Raw genomic sequence first — 23,699 nt, forward strand, 5'->3', positions numbered from 1 at the left:
CTTTTTCATAAGCAAGATTTTCCAGTGAATCCGCAAACTGATTCCAATAATGTGGAATCAGCTGAAAAGACACTCTCTCAAACTCCTCAAGTAGGGTCATCGCAGGTCGATGATACATACAAATGATGGGATTCCGCACTGTGTATGTCCAATCTAGCTAATTCAAGATTAATTGGAAATCCCCTTTTACTAAAAACTGCTGAATACCACCTTGCTTGGCAATAGACAGTCTCATAATCAAGGCTTTATACTCTGCCATATTGTTAGTGAATCCTGCCCCGAGATAAACAGCTAACTTCATCATAACTCTACGTCGGGGATCTCAGATTACTACTCCAACATTCCCTTTTTTCTTATGTGTACGTCCACAATGGGTTTACACAGCCTGCCATCACGAACTCCTCTATTTGTAATTATGATAGTCAAAATTTAACATGTTTAGAGGGTGAACTGATGGCTCCATCCCACCTTCTTCATTAAACTCAACAGGGATAGTTGTCAACATTCGTAAGCAGTGATGGTAGAAGACTTTGATCTCCCACACAAAGGTTCCGTCTTCTTGCTCAATCACTTTGTATCCTTTGCTCCACCAAATAAGTTTCCCCTAATGGTATCTCTGCTCCAGATATGGGTGCTCCAAATAAGGAATTAACTATCCCATCAACTAACTTTAAGCTCTTTTGCAGGTCTCAAATCAGCCCCAGCATGGACCTGCAATGCATTTACCCGTGTTAGCATAATTAGAAATAATAAGGTTTAATCTTATTAAGATTAACCTTATTTTTAAATTCTACTCCCTGCAAATCACCTAGTAGAGCTGTAGACCTATTTGTCCCTATTCTGACAATCTTGTAGGGGCCATCCCATCTAGGTTCCAGCTTCCGTGGAAACAGATCCCTACGTGCATCGTCATACAGAACTAATTGCCCTTTTTTAAAGGTATACTTCTTTGCTTTAAGGTCGTGCAACTGCTTCATCCAATGTTTAGCTACCTCCTGGTGTAATAAGCTCTGCAATTTCAGCTCATCCAGGTGGGCTATGGTCGTGAAACATGCAAAGAGTGCATCCTCATCTCCCAAAGAGTGATTAATTGCAAACCGTATGGTTGGCAACTCAATTTCCAGGGGTAACACACACTCTTCCCCCACATACAACTTCCTGTCCCAGTCTCGTTTCTTCTCAGAGACTATTTTAGACAAGATACTCACAAGCTGCTTATTAGTACTTTTGACTTGTCCATTGGCTTGTGGATTATAGGGGGTCATTTTGTTGTGCTTGATTTGCCAAACTTCAGTCACGCTTTTAATCACTTTATTCAAAAAGTGGATTCCATGGTCCAACACTAGTTCCTTCGGTGGACCGAAACGGCAGATAAACTGCTCTAAAAGAAAAATTGCAAACTCTTTTGCATTGTCCTACCTCGTCGCCCGTGCTTCTGACCATTTTGTAAAATAATCAGCTACTATAATGTACCTCTTTTGGGTAGTGGACGATGGGGTGATAGGACCCACAAAGTCAATGCCCCACTTCTCAAATGGAAGGATAGCCATGATTGAGAGCAGAATTTTGGTGCCGAAAAGTGCTTAAAAATAGCTAAAAATTATGAATATCAAGGGAAAAATATTCACCGTCAAAGGCGGCGGCTCGATCTAGGACGATTCTAAGCGTCAAAGTGCTTTAAAGGTGCCCGAGCGATACTTGTTGATTTTTTATAATTTTTCAAACTGTCGTGCGGGTTGACACAAGCTACTGGCCAATGCGTGATGCCAAGCCGGACACCTAGGATTTTTCAGAGCTCGATTCCGAGTCCGGACGGGAAAATGGCCAAGGAAATGGTCAAGATGCGAAGAGGTGGACATTAGAGTGGCCAAAGTGGGCATGAATTTTGGAAGCCCAAGAAATTTAAATGTCACATGAAAGTTTGATGCAAGGAGAGCATGAAATCGTGGAGAGAGGAGGCGCCAGGATGCGCTCGAAAAATGTGCCTCCTCCTCCTTCATCATGGCATGGAGGTTGTATACAACCTATCAAGCAGATCATTGGCCCTTATTCCCTTCTCTATACTGGTCATTTCGCCGCCCTTCGCTCCTCAATTGATGGCCTGAATGCTGAGATAGAAATCTAGTCTTTCTCTCTCCTCCCTCTCTCTCTTCTAAAGGCAAGTTCATGTGGGAAGAGAAAGGAAGAAGAAAGAATGGTGGAGGCTTGTCCGGCATGGATCGGATTGCTTCCCGGGCTAGAAATGGTGATTTGTGATCGTCATGAGCGTGAAGTGTTGCTGATTTTCAGATTTGCAGCCATGGACATGAAACCCGAAACACGCAAATAAGCGGTAATTCAAATTTTTCAAAGGAAATTTGAGATTTCATGGCTTTTGATTGATAAAATGTTGTTCATGTGGGCTAAAAATTGTTTATGTTTCTGTTTTCCATGAGTACTTGTTGATCATAATCAGAAAATCAGAAAAATATGCATCTTGTGACTCAAAATAATACACTAAAATACGTAAAATATGGAAAATCAAGGGAAAATGATGTTTGTGGGCATAAAAATGGAAAAATGAATAGGAACACCAACTAAATTTTCATTTTTGCTGCAAGAAGGAACTAAGGGCCACAGCCCATAACCTGTTTTGAATTTTCAGTAATTAAATAATGCAAAAAATAAGGAAAAATACAAGGAAAATAGAGAAAAATCACTAAAAATATGGGAAAAATGCATTTTGGGTGCGAAAAATTAATGAAAATTTAAAAAAATGTTTGTAAATGTTTGTGGGGACTGAAGCATGAGGATTTGCCTCAGTTCATCCCCACCTTCTTGTTCTAGTGTGTTTTTTCCGCTTTTTACACATAAAATGATGGCAAAATGCCCTATAAATCCATACCACAATGCAACATTTGATCGATGGGAGGGTGGATTGGTTAGAATGTGTCTAAATGTGGAGTAAAATGATGAAAAGATTGCTATTTTTGTTTGCATGCCATATAGGTCGGTGAATAATTATAAAATAAGAGCCTAGTAGCATGAGGGTTTCCTCGGTGCTAGGTATGTGCAGCGCCGCATAAGAACGGTAGTTGAAAATCACTGAAAGGATGTTTTCCACATGTGCACAATATTGATTTTATAATTGTTTGAGCACTTAGCATCCACAATATGCATAAATCATGGAAATATTTAAAGGTATCAAAAATCCTGGATGCACAGCAATTGCTTTCATTAGGACCTTGACCTACATTGAGTGAGAGACAGGACACCCTAAGCCATAGGCTAGTTATGGGGTCTAGGGGAAAGAGAAGTAAGGACAATGGTACATTCCTGTATACGATTAAATGGTACCTTGAGTGGATTTTGTGCGACATGTTTATATGTTGAGCGACGCATCGAGGGGCCAATCCCCAAGGTGTAGGAGAGTCGCAGAGGGGTGGCGGCCCTCAGCCGTTGGAGGACCCCCTATGTCTGTGCTTGGTACCATTAGGAAATGTGTAAGGGACTCCCTCTGAGGAGTAGTGGGTGAGAGGAGAGTGGACTACAAACGATGTAATACAAACGCAAGATATTTAGGAAGGCAATGTATGTGTCATCAACGCTCCTGGCCACGAGGCCAGGGGGTTGTTGAGCGCGTGAGATAGAGGTCCGGCTAGTGCACGAGCCAGTGCCAGCCCATTTTAGGTTCCATTTGTGGTGCGTCTTCCGGGAGCCGCTTAAAAGTGGCGGTCCTCGAATCCTGGTTATCTAGGGACCAACTTGCAGTTTATGCCAAAGGACACTGTGATTGATCTGTTATTTATCGATAAGCATCGTCTAGCAAAAATCCAAAAGCAAGAGAGAGACGAAAGAGCTAGGCGACGTGCTGAAATTTTTAGGAGATATTCCCCTAAGTGTAGCGGTGCTGAACCCTTAGGAGGGAGTGGATCTAGTGGTCTTAGTGCCACAAGCAGTAAGTTAGGAGAAGGTGGAAGCTCTAGTGCTCCCCTTCCTTCCATAATCCAGTCTAGATCAAGTGCGGGAGGTGCAACCCCACTGCCCCCTATTCATAGTGCAAATCCAATTTTCGTTATGGCGCAGCCTATTGCAATTCCAGCAGGAACGACGGATTTGCCGACTCTAGGTTACCCACTACCCATTTTTAATGGGTTAGTTGAGGAAGATGCGGAACTCCACATTAGGGAGTTTCAAAAGCTGATGTTTAATTGTCGCATTCAAGAGGAAGGACATTTAATGATGTTCTTCAATATGACTCTCAAAGGAAGAGCTGCCATATGGTATCATGGTTTAGAATCCGAAACCATATTGAATATTGATGCATTTTATGGAGCTTTTCGAAGGGATTTTTCCCCTGAAAGGGGTGGGCAATATTGGTTGCGTGTACTCAACGTGACCCGCCAAGAACCACACGAGGATATTCGTGCTTATGCGAAGAAGATAAAAGAGGTTTTCTGTAAGTTGGACACCTTTATTCCTATCCCCGCAGCTGCCCAATTGCAATATTTCCTACATGGTTTGGATTTTAACATCCAATTGCAGTTGAGTAGTGTCCCCTTGGGGAATATAGTTACTGCCATTACACGAGCACAAGAGGTGGAATCCGGACTACAAGCAGCCTATGCTTCTCGAGGTAATTCGAATATGGGTTTAGTATTGGGAAACAATGTGGCGATGGCCAATGGCAGTAGTGGCCAAGGGATAGCGATGGCTAACCCTAATGGGAGAGGGAACATGATGCAGAATGTCCCTTTATCACCAGCTCCCCCTAGCATGTCGATGCCTACGGGCAGTCAAATGACTCCAAATGGCGGAGGCCAGGCAGTCAATTCTAATAGTATGCTTGTGGCTCAACAACCAGGGCCTAATCGTATTGTTAGCCCGATGGAATGACATGGTAATGACCAAGGCTATGAGTCGAGTGCTTCCAATGTTCTTGGCGAGGTTAAGGACATGATGAAGCATTATACCGACATGATAACGGAGCAATATTGGCAAATAGCCGTTGATGTCAACTTCCTTAAAAAACAACAAAATTTGATAGGAAGTAGATACCCAGAGGAGGGTGCACCTTCGAGGTTCAGTTGCAAATGTGGTGGGCAACACTATCCAAGAAATTGCCCAAATGTTAAGTGCAACATCTGTGGAAAATCCAGCCATTTAGCAGCTACTTGCTAGAGTAAGATTAGTTCCCTCCAGCAAGGTAGTCGGAAACCAGGGCCTGTTAATCATCGTGCCCAAGGAAATGATTCCCAGCGAGAAGACGGGCCTAAACGAATACTTCAATGACCAAAGACTACAATGAAGGAGCTACCCAGTGGGAGTGGGGTTAGTTTGATTGAGGCTGTACGCGTTAATGATGCTGAAACCTTTAATTTGCGAGCTGTTCTTACAAGAGGTCAAAAGGGTAGAGAAGCCGACAAGGATAAGCCTGTCGACGAAAACCCTAAACAAGGCGACAAAGGAACGCAAGTTTTGGATCCTGCCATGGAAGGGGGACCTTTGAAGCCTGTGGAGAGTAAAGCCGATAAAGAACCACCAAAGAAGAAGGTGAAAGTTAAAAAAGAGGCAATAAAGCCGGTTCAGCGACCTAAAGAGCGGATGGTTTGGCGTGAAAAGCGAGCTCTATCGAACTATCATGAATTCGATTTGGTGAGCTCTCTTTGTGAAGTCAAGCCAGATGTGAATCTTTTACAGTTTATTAAGCTTTCCCCAGGAGTACGCAAGGAATTTAGAAAGATCCTACGTACTGGGTATATCGTAGAACCTTTGGGTATTGCACGAGTTGGTGATGACTGGTTCGAGCATGCTGAGAAGCATTGCCCAAGGGTTGCAGCCTATGTCGATGGGATATTAGTAGATTATGCCATTGTCAACACGGGATCATCTGTTAACATTATGAGTTCTGAACTGATGGAAAGGTGGGGTCTTGCGATCCAGAAAGATACCTCCACAATTCTTAGAATGGCAGATGATAGTTTGAGACAACCGGAGGGTTGCATTACCAAGGTCCATGTCACTGCTGCAAATGTAGAATGTCTGTTGGACTTTAGGGTGATTCGTTTTGCAGGCCGTCCAAGTTACCAAGTATTACTCGGACGACCTTGGATCTTGCAAGCGGACTGCCAAGTAGATATACCCACCGGTCGACTAATATTTGGCAGAGGTGCCCAGCGTGTGGTGGTTGATGCTTATCCTGAGTCCCCGTAGAGTGAGAGAGCTCCTCTATCTTCTATAGAATTGGAGACATTAGAGGATTTATCTACCAGTGAGACATCATCGAGTGATGAGTCCAAAGAGGGATCCACCACGAAAGACATCTATCAGATTACTTTGAACGAGCCGATAGAGGGCCAAGATCGTATAAGAGATGCAGATGTTATCAGGCTAGACCTTGGTACGTCTGATGATTCACGGCCAATCAAATTAGGTTCTATGCTCAGCACAGCAGAAAGGGAGGACTATGTGGCCTTGATTCAGGAATTCCACGATATCTTTGCTTGGAGTTATGATGAGCTGAGAGGCATTCCTCCTAGTCTTGCTATGTATACAATTCCATTGAAAGAGGGTAGTCATCCTGTATGACAGAAAGTAAGGCGTATGCCTTTCGAACTGAGGGACGGGCTGTTTGAAGAGCTACAGAAGCTTCAGAAAGCAGGTTTGATTTTTCCTGTGCAACACACGGAATGTGTTCACGAGTTGTGATCAGAAAGAAGAAGAAGAATCAAATTCGATTATGTGTAGACTTTAGGGAGCTGAATAAGCAGACAGTTAAGGACTACTACCCGTTGCCATTCATTAACCAGATTTTGGATCAATTAGCGGGTAGGGAGATATATTCGTTTATGGATTGCTTTGCAAGATATAACCAAATGGCAATTGCAGAAGAGGACAAGTTGAAAACAACTTTTATTATTGTATTTGATACTTTTGCGTACCATGTGATGGCCTTTGGTTTATGCAATGTGCCTGGTTCGTGGCAACGAACAACAGATAAGACATTCGGTGACATATCCCTCGAAGAGTTGAAGGTGTTTATCGATGACTTAGGGGCCGCCACCATGAGAGAAAGGAAGTTGATCATTTTAAGAAAATGCTTTGAGTGCTGTAGACAATTTTGCATCGCCTTAAACCCATGGAAGTGTGTTTTTGGAGTACCTTATGGGCTATTGCTGGGTCATGTGGTCAGTTTGGTTGGAATTGCGACAGACCCCGAGAAGGTCAAAGTTATAGTTGCCATGGGTCCACCATGCACTCCGAAGGAAGTTCATAGCTTTCTGTCTTCGGTTGGTTATTACCATAGATTCATAAATGCCTTGGCAGAAAGAACATTGCCGCTTACGAATTTATTGTCCTTTAGCTGTTTGTTTGAATGGGGTGACCCTTGTAAGGTAGCATTCGAGGATGTGAAACAAGAGCTACCAAGAGCTCCCGTTTTAAAAGCACCTAAAAGAGGTGAGGTGTTCTATATATTTTCAGCAGCCACCATGTATAGTATCAGCTGCTGTTTAGCCCAAATTTGGGAAGAGAAGTGGTGCCACCCGATTGCTTTTGCTAGCTGGAAGCTGGGGGTATCCAAAATCAATTATACCTACATGGAGAAGTTGTGTCTAGCAATGGTCTTTGGGACCAAGAAATTCAGGCATTATATTCTCTATGAGAAAGTCGTGCTTTATACGAAGGCGGAGGGGCTTCGATTATTGATGAATAAGCTACAGCCGCCTGATCGTCTAGCAAAGTGGTTAATCACTTTGCAGGAGTTTGATTATGAAATCCGTAGTAAGCCACCAAGGTTGCAAGGCATCGTGGAATGTCTTGTGGACTTTGGGGAGCCGAAGGAATTTGTGGCTAAAGGTAGTGACATGGAGTTGTTATTTAAAATAGATACGGCATCTATTCCCTCCTGGTACGCTGCAATAACGCATTATTTATCAACGGGAGAGGCGGGATCCGAGCTATCTAAAGCTGAGAGAAGGAAAATTAAGCAGCAAGCGTTAAAGTTTGCCTTGATCGCAGGTATATTATATCGGCAAGGGGTTGATGACATCTATCGCCGATGTGTGATGCCTGATGAGGTGCCGTTCATTTTGGAAGAGTGCCATGATTCCGCTTGTTGTGGCCATTTTGTTGGACGGCTTACAGCACAAAAGGCTTTAAGAGCAGGTTATTGGTGGCCTGCCATCTTCCAGGATGCGTTTGCGTATGTTAAGAGATGCGATATTTGTCAACGACATGATAGTCGAGAGAATAGGAAACGACCCCTCACTCCTATTATGGTGATACTTCCATTTGAGAAGTGGGGAATAGACTTTGTGGGTCCTATTACTTCGTCGTCGACTGCGTAAAAGAGATACATCATTGTAGCAACTGACTACTTCACAAAGTGGTTAGAAGCACGTGCAACAAGGAAAGATGATGCTAAAGAAACTGCTAGTTTCCTTTTAGAGCAGATAATATGCCGTTTTGGTCCGCCGAAAGAATTGGTGTCGGACCGTGGAACCCATTTCTTGAATAAGGTGATCAAAAGTTTGACAGAGGCTTGGAAAATCAAGCATAACAAGACAACCCCATACAATCCGCAAGCCAATGGGCAAGTTGAAAGCACCAACAAGCAGCTTGTGGGCATCCTATCCAAAATTGTATCGGAAAAGAAACGGGATTGGGATAAAAAGTTATACGTGGCAGTGTGGGCCTATAATACGACCTTCAAACGAGCTACTGGCCATACCCCGTTCAAGTTAGTATATGGGGAGGAGTGTGTCTTGCCTTTAGAGATTGAGTTGCCCACTATTCGGTTTGCCATCAATCATTCTTTGAGTGATGAAGATGCACTTTTTGAGCGCTTGACGACACTGGCACATTTAGATGAGCTTAAGCTACATAGCTTATTGCACCAAGAAGTGGCGAAGCGCCGAATGAAGTAGCTACACGACCTTAAAGCCAAGAAATACACCTTCAAGAAAGGACAGCTTGTTCTGTATTATGATGCACGACGTGAATTATTCCCAGGCAAGCTAGAGCCCAAATGGGATGGGCCCTATAGGATCGTTAGAATAGGAACGAATCAGTCCACAGTTTTGTTAGCTGACCTTGAGGGGATAGAATTTAAAAATAAGGTTAATCTTAATAAGATTAAACCTTATTATTTCTGATTGCACTAATGCTATGACTGCCTTGCAGGTCTAGGCGAGATCGATCAAATATCTGCAAGGAAATCGTGATAGGGGTTGATGGGTCGTCTGATCCCTTATTTAGAACACCCATATTTAGAACAGAGGTATCATCAGGGAAAGCTCATTTGGTGGAGCAAAGGATATAAGGTGACTGAGCAAGAAGGCGGGACATTTATTTGGGAGATCAAGGTCTTCTGCCATCACTGCCTATAAATTTTGACGAGCATCCCTATTGAATTTAATGATGATGGAGGGATGGAGCCTACAGTCCACCCATTGAATATGCTGAATTTCGATTACCATAATTACGAGTAGAGTTCCGGATGGCGGGATATGTAAACCCTTTATGGACGTACACCTTGTACTTTGATAGGGCGTCCAGGGGTGCATGTAAAAAAGGTAGTGTAGGAGTTGTCATCCGAGACCCCCAACGACAGATTGTCATGAAGTTAGCTGCTTATCTCGGGGTGAATTTTACCAATAATATGGCAGAATACAAAGCCCTGATTATGGGTTTGAATATTGCAAAGAAGGGTGGTATCCACCAGTTATTGGTGAAAGGGGACTCTCAGTTGGTTTTAAATCAACTCAATGGGACGTACATGGTACGAAACCCCATCCTTTGCATGTACCATCATACTGCCATAGCCCTGCTAGACGAATTTGATAGAGTGTCTTTTCAGCTGATTCCACGAAATTGGAAACAGTTTTCCGAATCTTTGGCTAATTTTGCGTATGAAGAAGACCTCTTCTTTAATTGTGGCCCTTGTCCCGATATATCTATTGACGGTGAGACAGGACCTGGTCGTTTGTGGGGTATGCTTTTTGAAGATGCCCTTGTTGACAAATGATGGTTGATCTGGGTGATGCAGAGGGTAGGTGAGACTCATCTGCCTTTATTATCTTGGACCCACAGACTGATTAGACGACATGTAATGTGAACACCTCTTGCGATATACGCAGGAGGGATGGGTCATAATTTAATGCACCTAGTTTAGGGCTACGAGCCCTGTTCCCCTGGGAATGGTATGCTTTGATGTCTATCATAGTTGTTTCCAGGAGGATGTTATGGGTAGTCATGTTTTATTTCATTAGGCCAAGAGGGCCATTTCCCTATCTAGGGTGGGTGCGTTTAATCGGGTTTTGTTTTAAGTGTTGTGCTGGACAGGTTTCGTGTTCATGAATATGGGTGGAGCCTGGAGGAGCCTTTGCGACAGAAGCTTCTTGTGGCCAATCCAGGTGATACCTCTCGTTTACAAGTACCTTTCTTTCCTGTTATATGCGTATTTGTACTTGTCGAGGGGATATATTTTGTTGGGGACCGGCAACCAAGGCATGAAGTCCCAAGTTTAGGCTAAGTATGTTTGAGGGAGGTCGAAGTAGTCATTGCCTCCTGTAAAGACATTGTCAGGCCTTGAAAGACCTGTTTTAGAAGGAAGTCCTAGTGGCCCTGTTCTGCTAGCCTGCTAGGCAGCCATTCTAGGAGTTCTTGTTAGTAGTGAGGCAGTTAGAGAAGCCTGCCAAAAGATAATAATGATGATGCCAAGAAACCCTGAACATCCTAAAAGATGAATATTAATACGAAGGTGTGTAAAAAGGGGTTCTAACCCCTATCCCAAGAAAAGAAAATAAATGAAAATGTGTAGGCAGTTGATCATTGCCTTGCGAAGGCCCGGTAGGTTCCTGGGGACGAGTCAGACCCGGGGCCGATACCTTGTCTTCCTAGGGGTGGCTTCTTGCTGGAAAAAAAATGATGATAAAACAAGGAAGATTGGAGCGAAAATAAAAGTGAGCGTTAGAAAAAGATTAAGTGTCACCTTGTGAGGGCTTGGTAGGTTCTTGGGTGCCGAGACAGGTCCTGAGACCGATGCCCTGTTCTCCTTGGGTCACTACGCTCAGCTCCCTCCTTTTTACATGTCCAAGTATGTTCATCAAATAAACACCAGAAAAAATGTACTAAAAGAAAATACTCCTTGATCAAGCTATAGGAGTCCTCGCCTTGTAGGAGCTCCTAGTTGTGTTGTCCTTAGTTGGTAAGTAGTTCAAACTACCATTTAGGGCAACCTCTTTGATAGGGTTTTTTAGTTTGGCTGTGTTGGAGCAGTTGGTCAGTGACTCGCTTCGGATCTTCTATTAGATGATGTTGGGCCTACTCCTTATGGATGTCATGCCTTGGTTCTGTCCAGGGGTAGGGGGAGCATTGTCCTGAGTTTTATTATATATTTGTTTTGTATCAGTTTGATGCTTCTTTGGTTGTTTATGTGCAGATATGTTCGTGGATTCGATGAGCTAAGTCGCCCTATCCCATGGTCGCCAATGAGAGCGGAATTTTGGTGCCGGAATGTGCTTAAAAATTTCTAGATTGTGGGAAAGAAGGAAGGAGTCTCACTTGTAGCTTTCTTGCTTGCACAATGGGGGAATACACACAAGGGTGGAGGCTGAAAACAGTTTTCCTCTTCTTAGTTGTGTAAGCCAAAAAGAAGTCTCTTACAAAAGAAATAGAAGAACCCTATATATGGGTCTCAAACCAAACTCAACTAACTAAGGTGGCATACTAACTGAGCCACGAACTAGAGTAGATAAGGATAGCTGTCATCTAGCTATTATTCATGAGCGGTGTACCAACCGCATCTGCAACTGACAAGTCGGTGACATAAATACACAACGGTCACCCTGGCGTATCACGAGTGGAGCTCGATATCTCAACACTCCCCCTCAAGCTCAATCCCAATTCCTGCACACCAAGCAGGTCTCTGAACTTGCGCAGCTTCTCTGCGCCCAATGCCTTCGTGAATATATCAGCTACCTGATCCTCTGTGCTGACATAAACTAGATCAATAAGACCTAGTAAAACCCTCTCTCGCACATAGTGATAATGCACCTCAATGTGCTTTGTTCTAGCATGATAGACTGGGTTATTTGCCAAATGTATACTACTCATGTTGTCACAATAAATGACAACTGGCCCATGTGTAGATTGATGCATATCATAAAGTAGCTTATGCAACCAAGCTACCTCACATGCAGCCATTGCTGCACCCCTGTACTCAGCCTCTGTGCTCGACAAGGCAACTGTAGGCTGTTTCTTGCTGCTCCAAGTGACTGCAGCACTCCGAAAAGAGAACACATATCCACTGGTAGATCGTCTATCAAAAATACTACTAGCCCAATCAGCATCAGTGTATCCATGCAACTGTATCTGAACCCCAATCTCATAAAATAGTCCATACTGCAATGTGGACTTCACATACCTGAGTATGTGTCTAGCCGCATCCAAATGTGGTTTCCTTGGAGCCTGCATAAACTGACTTACCAATCCAACAGCATAGCTCAAATCTGGCCTGGTAATAGTCATATAAATCAAACTTCCTACTATGCCTCTGTACATAGTAGGGTCTTCTAGAAGCTCACCTGCATCTGTGCTCAGCTTCACATTCTGCTCCAAAGGAACTGAAATAGGCTTACAGCCTGTCATCCCATATTTGGACAGCATGTCCAATCCATACTGCCTCTGCAAGAGTTGTATCCCACTTGGTGATCTAATCACCTCAATGCCCAAGAAAAAACGCAGCTCTCCCAAATCCTTCATCTCAAACTTCTGCTTCAATAGCATTTTCACATGAAGGATATCTTCATCACTGTCACCTGTCATAATCAAATCATCAACATAAATGACAAGTAGCATAATACCTTTCTCTGTTTTTCTCACATAAAGTGAGAAATCTGCCTTGGAAATCTGAAAGCCAATAGTGACAAGATACTGTCCTATCTTGTCAGACCATGCTCTAGGTGCTTGCTTCAAGCCATACAAGGCTTTCTTCAACCTGCAAACAAACTCAGGATGAACAGCATGCACATAACCTGGTGGCTGCTCCATATAGACCTCTTCTTGCAAATCACCATGCAAGAAGGCATTCTTTACATCCATCTGATGTAAAGACCATCCCTTTGATGCAGCCATAGCAATGACTACTCTTACGGTTGCCATCCTTGCAACCGGACTGAATGTTTCTTCATAGTCAATGCCATATGTTTGTGCATACCCCTTGACTACTAATCTTGCCTTGTATCTATTCACAGAACCATGTGCATTGTGCTTCACCTTATAAACCCACTTACAGCCAATTGCATTTTTACCTTTAGGCAAAGGTACCAATTCCCATGTAGCATTTGCTTCCAAGGCATCCATTTCTTCATCCATGGCTTTCTCCCATTTTTCTTTTCCCATGGCTTGCTCAAAAGAAGTGGGTTCTGGTTCCTGTATCACTTTGATCATATATGCATAGTGAATGGCTGTAAATCCATCATATTTCAGCCTATCCACAGGATACCTAGCTCTCGTAGACCTGCCCAAAGTAGGTTCACTCCCAGGTGCTCTAAAAACATCCCTGGTCTTCCTTACTCCAGGTGTAACAATCGAAGGAATACCCAACTCATCATCAATGCTCTGTTCTGAGCCACTGGATTCACCATCCACATAAGAGTGACCTGCATTCACATCAAACATGAGCTGATCAACCTTCTCTTTTCCTTTTCGTGATACCTGCATACCACTATCTGCATTGCTTTGAGAAGATTCTCCTGATCTCAATCTGCCTATCCATGGTGAAGAATGTGAACCACTGCTAGAGGACGCTCCAGGTCCACTAATATTTTGTGACTGCTGCTGTGAATTTTGTGCAGCATTACCATTTTGTGCATCTACATCATCAATCACATTTACTGGTTTATACCAGCTACTCATCTCATCAAAAACAACATTTCTGCTCACTGTAAACTTACGAGTAGAAGGGTTATAGCATCTATACCCTTTTTGCTGCAGAGAGTAACCAATAAAGATGCACTTCTCAGCTTTTGGATCCAACTTGGATCTCAGCTCATCTGGCACATGTACATAGGCAATGCAACCAAAAATTTTCAAATGAGAAATATCTGGTTTCCTACCAGTATACCTCTCCTCTGGAGTCATTCCATGTATTGCTGCAGTGGGAGTCCTGTTCATTATGTAGACTGCTGTAGCAACTGCTTCAGCCCAATAAAAATCTGGCAAGTCTTTTTCATTGAGCATGGCACGAGATACCTCTCCAATATGCCTGTTTTTCCTTTCTGCAATTCCATTTTGTTGTGGGGTATAACTGCATGAATATTGCTGCTTTATGCCATGCTCCTGCAAGAACTTTGCAAACTCATTTGAGAGGTACTCTCCCCCTCCATCTGACCTTAGGCATTTTATTTGCAGACCTGTTTCTTTTTCAGCCATAGCTTTAAGGGTTTTGAAATGCCCAAAAACTTCACTTTTCTTTTTCATAAAATACACCCAAACTTTTCTACTATAGTCATCAATAAAAGTGACAAAATAATGACAGCCTCCAAGAGATGCAGCTTTAGTAGTCCACACATCAGAGTGGATTAATTCCAATGGCTTCTCACTCTCTTGAACATGTCTAGGAAATGGTTTCCTTACCTGTTTTCCAAACTGACAGGCTTCACATACCTTATGCATTTTTGCAACCTTGAATTTGGGCAATCCTGCAACAATATTTTGGGCCTGCATTGATTTAAGTCGTTGTACATTAACATGACCAATGCGTTTATGCCAGATATCAATATCTGCAACTACACCGGTCCCATGTGCAAACATTGCTGCACTCAATTCAAACATGTCTGCATCCAATGTAAACATTCTGCCCTTCTTCTTTCCTTTTGCTATCAAGCGACCTTTATTTTTCATATCCTCAACAAAGCATCCATGAGGATTAAATCTGACCTGCAAGCCCTGCTCAACCATTTGTCCAACAGAAACCAGATTCTTGGTGATATTCGGGACATGAAATACATCGGACAGGTATTTCTTTTTCCCATCCTGCATAGACAAAGGAATTTTTCCAATCTGCACAATAGGATGTGCAGTATCATCACCAGTCTCCACAAATCCTGGTTTTTCCATTTTTCTTGCATCCTCCATCCATTCTGCATGACCTCTCATGTGGTTTGATGCACCTGAGTCAACATACCATACATCATTGCTTTCTTCTACACTTGTCACAGAATTGTTCATGTGCTGCACCATAAAAAGATGCTCATTTCTGTCATCACCCTGTCTACTAGAAGATGCATAATTCCATTGTTGCAATTTCCCATTCATGATGTCATTCTACTTTTTATAGCAGTCTTTAGCCATATGACCCATTTTACCACAGTAGTAGCATTCAACATTACTGTTTGCATTTTGGCCTCTTTGCCATCCACCACGACCTCTTTGGCTCCCCCTGCCTCTAGAGTTACCACGTCCTCCTCCATAGGACTGGTTTTCTTGAGTTTGTTGCATATTCTGATTTCTACCACGGCCTCCAAATCGGCCTCCTCTACCTCTGCCTCTACCTCTTCCAGCATTTGAGTAGAAGACAGCTTCTTTTGAAGTTCCTCCTGAAGAAGATGCACCATCATTTCTCTGCTCCTCAGAAATTAGAAGAGCAATCAACTCCTCAAAATCAGGAAATCTTTCACGAACTGAAATGGATGTCCGAAACTGTGCATAATCCTTTCCTAGACCATTCAAGGTCACAGAAACTAAATCATCATCTTCCACTGGCGACCCAATGGAAGCAAGTGCATCTGCAATCTTCTTCACCTTCATGTGGTAGTCATTGATGCTCATATTTTCTCTTTGCACATTATGCAACTCTTGCTTGAGCTGCATTTTCCTGGCTTGCGTATTTGTGCTATACATTTTTGACAAAGTATCCCATGCCTCCTTTGGCGTACTTGCATCCTGAATATGCACAATCATAGAGTCTGAAATACCGATAGACAGTCAGTACATAACTTTCCTGGCTCTCTCATGCCATGCTTTGAATGCCTGCATTTGCTGTTGATTGGGAACATCAGGAAGAACTGGTTCTTCTTCATTTCCTGCAACAAATTCCCAATATCCTTTTCCCATAAGGAAATTCGTCATTCTAAACTTCCATGCCTGGAAGTTGTTCTTGTCAAGCTTTTCAGTGACAATCTATGAAAGAGAATCAGACGCCATTACAGAATACTGCAAAAAAATTCTGTCACTGCAAAAAACACAGCTTCACCCTCACAAGGGCAAATCTGCAAAAATGGTGAAAGTGGTATTTGACCACACAGTCACTTCCTAGTGACGATTTTGCATAAACAGGAACCAAGGATGATTCTGAGACTCCCAATGTCTCTGTGCACAAGCATACGATGCAATTTCTACAGTAACTTTTCACCGACATGTAGAACAGTGGCTGCACAGCATAAAACTGTGCCTTTTCCTGAGTGCGTGCAGAAAACTTCCGTTTGCAAAACAGGCCCCGAAATGGCCTCAAATCAAAAAAACAAGGTCGCCCAGGGCTAAAGCCCTATCCCGTAGCATATACTGCCCTCTTGCTTCACCGCGAAGGGCGTCTCAGCCTGAGACAATGCACTCTTGCAATTTTCAGCTGTGCTACCTGCAAAGATCTGCTCCCAAAACAGAAAATGAAAGCAACACTACTCCTCTTACCAAAACACCGCGAGCTTGGCTTGCTTTCTTGAGCTCCTTACCACGAACAAGGCTCTGATACCATGTCAAGATTGTGGGAGAGAAGGAAGGAGTCTCACTTGTAGCTTTCTTGCTTGCACAATGGGGGAATACACACAAGGGTGGAGGCTGAAAACAGTTTTTCTCTTCTTAGTTGTGTAAGCCAAAAAGAAGTCTCTTACAAAAGAAATAGAAGAACCCTATATATGGGTCTCAAACCAAACTCAACTAACTAAGCTGGCATACTAACTGAGCCACGAACTAGAGTAGATAAGGATAGCTGTCATCTAGCTATTATTCATGAGCGGTGTACCAACCGCATCTGCAACTGACAAGTCGGTGACATAAATACACAACGGTCACCCTGGCGTATCACGAGTGGAGCTCGATATCTCAACAAAAAATAGCTAAAAATTATGAATATTAAGGGAAAAATATTCACCGTCAAAGGCGGCGGCTCGATCTAGGACGATTTTAAGCGTGAAAGTTCTTTAAAGGTGCCCGAGCAACACTTGTTGATTTTTCATAATTTTTTAGACAGTCGTGCGGGTTGACATGAGCTACTGGCCAATGTGTGATGCCAAGCCGAACGCCCAGGATTTTTCAGAGCTCGATTTCGAGTCCGGACGGGAAAATGGCCAAGGAAATGGTCAAGATGCGAAGAGGTGGACATTAGAGTGGCCAAAGTGGGCATGACTTTTGGGAGCCCAAGAAATTTAAATGTCACATGAAAGTTTGATGCAAGGAGAGCATGAAATCGTGGAGAGAGGAGGCGCCAGGATGCGCCTGAAAAGTGCGCTTCCTCCTCCTTCATAATGGCATGGAGGTTGTATACAACCTATCAAGCAGATCATTGGCCCTTATTCCCTTCTCTATGCTGGTCATTTCGCCGCCCTTCGCTCCTCAATTGATGGCCTGAATGCTGAGATAGAAATCTAGTCTTTCTCTCTCCTCCCTCTCTCTCTTCTAAAGGCAAGTTCATGTGGGAAGAGAAAGGAAGAAGAAAGAATGGTGGAGGCTTGTCCGGCATGGATCGGATTGCTTCCCGAGCTGGAAATGGTGATTTGTGATCGTCATGAGCATGAAGTGTTGCTGATTTTCAGATTTGCAGCCATGGACATGAAACCCGAAACACGCAAATAAGCGGTAATTCAATTTTTTCAAAGGAAATTTGAGATTTCATGGCTTTTGATTGATAAAATGTTGTTCATGTGGGCTAAAAATTGTTTATGTTGCTGTTTTCCATGAGTACTTGTTGATCATAATCAGAAAATCAGAAAAATATGCATCTTGTGACTCAAAATAATACACTAAAACACGTAAAATATGAAAAATCAAGGGAAAATGATGTTTTTGGGCATAAAAATGGAAAAATGAATAGGAACACCAACTAAATTTTCATTTTTGCTGCAAGAAGGAACTAAGGGCCACAGCCCATAACCTGTTTTGAATTTTCAGTAATTAAATAATGCAGAAAATAAGGAAAAATACAAGGAAAATAGAGAAAAATCACTAAAAATAGGGGAAAATGCATTTTGGGTGCGGAAAATTAATGAAAATTAAGAACAATGTTTGTGAATGTTTGTAGGGACTGAAGCATGAGGATTTGCCTCAGTTCATCCCCACCTTCTTGTTCTAGTGTATTTTTTCCACTTTTTACACATAAAATGATGGCAAAATGCCCTATAAATCCATACCACAATGCAACATTTGATCGATGGGAGGGTAGAGTGGTTAGAATGTGTCTAAATGTGGAGTAAAATGATGAAAAGATTGCTGTTTTTGTTTGCATGCCATATAGGTCGGTGAATAATTATAAAATAAGAGCCTAGTAGCACAAGGGTTTCCTCGGTGCTAGGTATGTGCTGCGCCGTATAAGAACGGTAGTTGAAAATCACTGAAAGGATATTTTCCACATGTGCACAATATTGATTTTATAATTGTTTGAGCGCTTAGCATCCACAATATGCATAAATCATGGAAATATTTAAAGGTATCAAAAATCCTGGATGCATAGCAATTGCTTTCATTAGGACCTTGACCTACGTTGAGTGAGAGACAGGACACCCTAAGCCATAGGCTAGTTGTGGGGTCTAGGGGAAAGAGAAGTAAGGACAATGGTACATTCCTGTATACGATTAAATGGTACCTTGAGTGGATTTTGTGTGACATGTTTATATGTTGAGCGACGCATCGAGGGGCCAATCCCCAAGGTGTAGGAGAGTCGCAGAGGGGTGGCGGCACTCAGTCGTTGGAGGACCCCCTATGTCTGTGCTTCGTGCCATTAGGCAATGTGTAAGGGACTCCCTCTGAGGAGTAGTGGGTGAGAGGAGAGTGGACTACAAACGACGTAATACAAAAGCAAGATATTTAGGAAGGCAATGTATGTGTCATCAACGCTCCTGGCCGCGAGGCCGGGGGGCTGTTGAGCGCATGAGATAGAGGTCCGGCTAGTGCACGATCCAGTGCCAGCCCGTTTTAGGTTCCATCAATGATAGACGTAAGTGTGTGTTTCCTATTCTCTCTGTTGTCATGTCTTTGATAAGTATCACATCTCTTAACATACTCAAAGGAATCTTGGAAGATGGACGGCCACCAATATCCAGCTCTTAAAGCTTTCTGTGCCATCAATCGTCCAGCGAAGAATCATGGCACTCTTCCAAGATGAAAGGAACCTTGTCAAGCATCACACATGGGCGGTAGATATCATAAACACCCTACCGATAAAGTATTCCTGTGATCAAGGAAAACTTCAAAGCCTATTGTCTAACTTTCCTCTTTTTGGACTTTGATAAACCAGCTCCAGTCTCTCCCATTGATAGATAATGCATGATAGCAGCATACCAAGATGGGATAGAAGCTGTATCAATTTGAAGCATTTCTTCAATATCACTTCCTTCAGCCAAAGTCTCTTTCGGCTCCCCGAAATCCACAAGGCATTCCACAATACCCTGTAACCTCGGTGGCTTACTCTTAATCTCATAATCGAACTCCTACAAAGTAATTAACCATTTTGTCAGACGATCAGGTGGTTGCAGCTTGTTCATAAGCAATCTAAGCCCTTCCGCCTTCGTATAGAACACTACCTTCTCATAGAGGATGTAGTTCCTGAATTTTTTAGCTGCAAAGACCATCGCAAGGCACAACTTCTCCATGTAGGTGTAGTTAATTTTTTATATGCCCAATTTTCGACTAGAAAAAGCTATCGGATGATACCACTTTTCCTCCCAGATTTGGGCTAAGCAGCAGCTGATACTGTGCATGGTGGTTGTTGAGAATATGTAAAATACCTCGCCCCTTTTAGGTGCTTTTAAAACTGGTGCTTTTACAAGCTTCTTGTTCACATCCTCGAAAGCTACCTTACAAGGGTCGCTCCATACAAATAGACAGCTAAAAGATAATAAGTTCACTAATGGCAACGTCTTTTCTGCCAAGGCATTTATAAACCTCCGATAGTACCCTAACAATGACAGAAAGCTATTTACCTCTTTCAGAGTGCGTGGTGGACTCATAGCGACTATAACCTTGATCTTTTTAGGGTCAGTTGCGATCCCTACTGAACTGACCACATGGCCTAGAAATAGCCCATAAGGCACTCCAAAGACACACTTCCGTGGGTTTAAGAGCGATACAAAATTGTCTGCAGTGCTCAAATCACTTTCTTAAGATAATCAACATCCTTTCCCTTACAGTGGCTGCCCCTAGGTCATCGAACAATACTTTTAACTCATCTAGGAAAATGTCACCAAAGGTTTTGTCTGTTGTTCGTTGCCATGATGCAGGTGCATTGCACAAACCAAAGGCCATTACATGGTATGCAAAGGTACCAAAGACAGTAATAAAAGTCATTTTCAACTTGTCGTCTTCTGTAATTGCCATCTGGTTATAAACCGCAAAGCAATCCATAAACGAATATATTTCCCTACCCACTAATTGATCCAAAATCTGGTCAATAAATGGCAACATGTAGTAATCCTTAACCGTCTGCTTATTCAGCTCTCTAAAATCTACACATAGTCGGATCTGGTTGTTTTTCTTCTTTCTGATAACAACTGGTGAACACCATTCCATGTGTTGTACCTGGAAGATTAAACTAGCTTTCCGTAACTTTTGTAACTCCTCAAATAGCCCATCCCTCAATTCAAAAGGCATATGCCTTACTTTTTGATGCACAGGATGATTGCCTTCTTTTACAGGAATAGTATGAACAGCTGGGCTGGGAGGAATGCCTCTTAACTCGTCATAACTCCAAGCAAAGATGTCGCGGAATTCTTGAATCAAGGACACATAGTCCTCCCTTTCTGCTGAACTAAGCATGGAACCTAATTTAATTGGACGCGAATCATTTGGCGTGCCAAGGTCCAACTCAATCACATACGCGTCTCTTATCCTATCTTGCGGCTCTAACGGCTCATTTAGAGTTATTTGATAAATATCCTCTGTAGTGGATCCCTCTTTAGATTCATCACTGGATGATGTCTCACTACCAAATGGATCATTTAGGGTCTCTAATTCAGTAGAGGATAGAGGAGATCTCTCACTCTAAGGAGACTCAAGGTAAGCATCGACTATTACTCGATTAGCATCTCTACCTAGAACCACTTGACCGGCGGGTATATCGACTTGACAATCTGTTCGTAAGATTCAAGGCCTACCTAGCAAGACTTGATAGCTAGGACGTCTTGCAAATCTAAGTACCCTAAAGTCCAAGAAGCACTCGACACTTGCAGCTATAACATGGACTTTAGTAACGCAGCCTTCTGGTTGCCTTAGACTATCATCAGCCATTCTAAGAAGGGTGGAGCTATCATTTTGGATGCCTAGACCCACCTCTCCATCAACTCTGAACTCATGATATTGACGGAGGACCCAGTGTCTACGATGGCATGCTCTACTAATATTCCATCCACGTATGCTGGAACCCTAGGGCAATTCTTTTCAGCATGATCAAACCAATCTTCCCCTACTCGTGCTATGCCCAAAGGTTCTACAATATACCCAATACGCAGGATCTTCTTGAATTCCTTTAGTACTCCTGGAGATAATTTAATTAACTGTAAGAGGTTTACATCTGGTTTGACTTCACAAAGAGAACTTGCCAAATCAAAATCATGATAGGTAGCCAAAGCTCTCTTTTCTCACCAAACCATTCTTTCTTTTGGTCTCGGGACCGGCTTTGGTGCTTCTTTTTTAGCTCTTGCCTTCTTTCTTGGCACTTCCTCATCCTTCTTAGCATCGAATTTTTTGTCAATAGGCCTTAGAGGTCCCCCTTCCACGCCAGGATTCAGGACTTGCGTCCCCTTGTCCCCTTGCTTAGGGTTTTCCTGGACCGGTTTTGCATTATCTTTATCAACCTCTTTAGCCTTTTGGCCTCTTGTCACGGCTCGTAGGTTAGAGGTTTCAGCATCATTGATGCGTACAGCCTCGATAAGGCTAACTCCATTGCCTTGTGGCAACTCTTCTATAGTGGTATTTCCCCTTTGCAGTATTTGTCTTGGTCCATTATTTTATTTTGTCCGCCACACCACTTACAGGTGAATCTTGAGGGTCCACCCTCTTTAGGGCGTCGACTCCCTATCAGATTCTGCTGCTTCTTCAGGAAATTGACGTCAACAGCTATTTGCCAATATTGTTCAGAAATCATGTCGCTGTAGTGCTTCATCATATCCTTAACTTCGCCAAGGACATTAGAGGCACTCGACTCATAGCCTTGATCATCTATCCATCGTTCCATTGGCCTAACAATTTGATTGGGCATTGGTTGTTGACTCACAGGAACAACATTAGGGTTCGAAGCTTGGCCTCCAACATTTGGTGGAGCCAACTGACTAGCCATAGGCATAGTCACACTGGGAGGAGCTGGCAGCAAAGGTACATTTTCAACCATGCTTCCTCTCCCATTAGAGTTATTCATAGGCATCCCTTGACTTCCATTCACCAATGGTAAATTACCTCCAAGTACTAAACCCTCATTAAAATTTATTTGAGAGGAGAAGGCCATTTGTAATCGTGACTCTACTCCTTCTTCCCGTGTGATGGCGGTGTCTATATCAGCTAAAGCCACATTGCTCAATTGTACCTGAATATTGAAATCCAATCCATGCAAGAAGTATTGCAATTGGGCAACCGACGAAATAGGAATGTAAGTTTGTAACTTATGAAATACTTCCTTACGCTTCTTGGCATAGGCTTTCACATTCTCATGGGGGTCTTCGCGTGTTACATTCAAAACATGCAACCAGTATTGGCCACCTCTTTCAGGGACATATTCTCCTTGGAAAGCTGCATAAAATTGGTCGATTGTGGTGATGGTTCCAGTCTCTATGCTATGATACCATACTGCAGCCCTTCCTTTTAATGTCATGTTAAAGAACATCATAAGATGTCCCTCATCTTGGATGCGGTAATTAAACATTAATCTTTGGAATTCACAAATGTGAAACTCCGCATCTTCTTCAACTAACCCATTAAAAATAAGAAAAGGCACTCCTAAAGCTGGCAAATCTGGCGTCCCTGCAAGAATTGCAATGGGTTGTGCCATGATGACAATCAGATTGACAATAGGAGTTTGGACTGACGGGATCACACCCCCACTTGAAGTGGGTTGACTTGGTGGAAGAGACGAAGAACTTATGCTTCATCCTACACCTAAAGGACTATGTGCAGCAGTTGGGTCACTAAGACCACTCTCTCTTATGCGTATCAGGCTACTCCTTTGAGGAGAATAGTGACTTACAATCTTCAACCGCCGTCTAGCCCTCTCAACACGTTCTTCTTTTTGTATTTCAGCTTGATGGTCCTTGTCAGAGGACATAAACCAACTTTTTGGTCCCTAAAAACCCTAGATTCGAGAACCACCACTTGTTGGTAGCTCCCGATAGACTCACCACTAATGGGACCTCAAATGGGCCGCCACTGGCTATGGCACTAGCCGAACCTCATGCTCATAACAAACAAACACACCCTCACAGCCTCGCAGGCCAGGAGCATCAATCTGGTACTAAAGGATG

The sequence above is a fragment of the Lygodium microphyllum genome, chromosome 27, assembly GCF_053477565.2.
Source record: "Lygodium microphyllum isolate KBCC chromosome 27, Lygodium_microphyllum_v1.1.10, whole genome shotgun sequence".
Classification (NCBI taxonomy): domain Eukaryota; kingdom Viridiplantae; phylum Streptophyta; class Polypodiopsida; order Schizaeales; family Lygodiaceae; genus Lygodium; species Lygodium microphyllum.